The sequence below is a fragment of the Arvicola amphibius genome, chromosome 1, assembly GCF_903992535.2.
Source record: "Arvicola amphibius chromosome 1, mArvAmp1.2, whole genome shotgun sequence".
Classification (NCBI taxonomy): domain Eukaryota; kingdom Metazoa; phylum Chordata; class Mammalia; order Rodentia; family Cricetidae; genus Arvicola; species Arvicola amphibius.
Window position 1 is genome coordinate 24844886 of NC_052047.1, and position 734 is coordinate 24845619.

Genomic DNA, 734 nt, shown 5'->3' on the forward strand with positions numbered 1-734 from the left:
GTTTTCCAGATCAATCTGTTTGTACACAAATTTCAAGATGACACTATTTTTTCCTGTTCTGTAGTACTCCATGTATACATGTACCACATTTTCCTTATCCATTCTTTGGTCGAGGGGCATTTGGTTGGAAAATAAAGTACCAATTGATTTCTAAAATTGATCATGACACATTCATCGTTAGTTCTGCATTTGGGGAAGTGATAAGGGTTTCTTCCTTTCTTTTTCTCTTCATTCCTTTATTCCTTCCTTCTTTCTTTCTTTTATTACAACACGAATGCAGTTCTCCTCTAACACAAATTATGCAGTTGAGTTTTACACATTTGGGGAAATTGCAGGCATCAGCACACCCCAAGTGCAATGGGTGAGTCTTGCTCTGGGAAAAACACCTGCCTGATCATGATGTCAATAGTTTCTCCTTAACATGGCCTATAAATTTGAAATGGAAGTATAAGAGGGAACAACATTCCTGCCAGAAAACCGCCAGCAAGCCTCAGATTTGTATAACTCCATTTTACCATATATTCTGGTTCTTTCAAGTATACCTACTCCCTACTAGGGTGCCCAATCCAAATTTATATACATACAACATGTAAACCCTATATTTAAGTTCAAGGAAAACCGAGCTTTCTGAATGCTAGAATCACATGGGTGAAACATTACATATCTTACAATAAATCTTTTTCATGGAAAAAGAAAACAGAAAAAATATCACAGTCACAAAACTTCTGAATAAT

At 36.0% G+C, this 734-nt stretch overlaps 1 pseudogene; it reads right to left on the reverse strand.

The window, feature by feature from the left end:
- Positions 1-264: 264 nt before the first annotated feature.
- Positions 265-401, reverse strand: LOC119806148 (annotated as a pseudogene).
- Between the last annotated feature and the right edge of the window lie 333 nt (positions 402-734).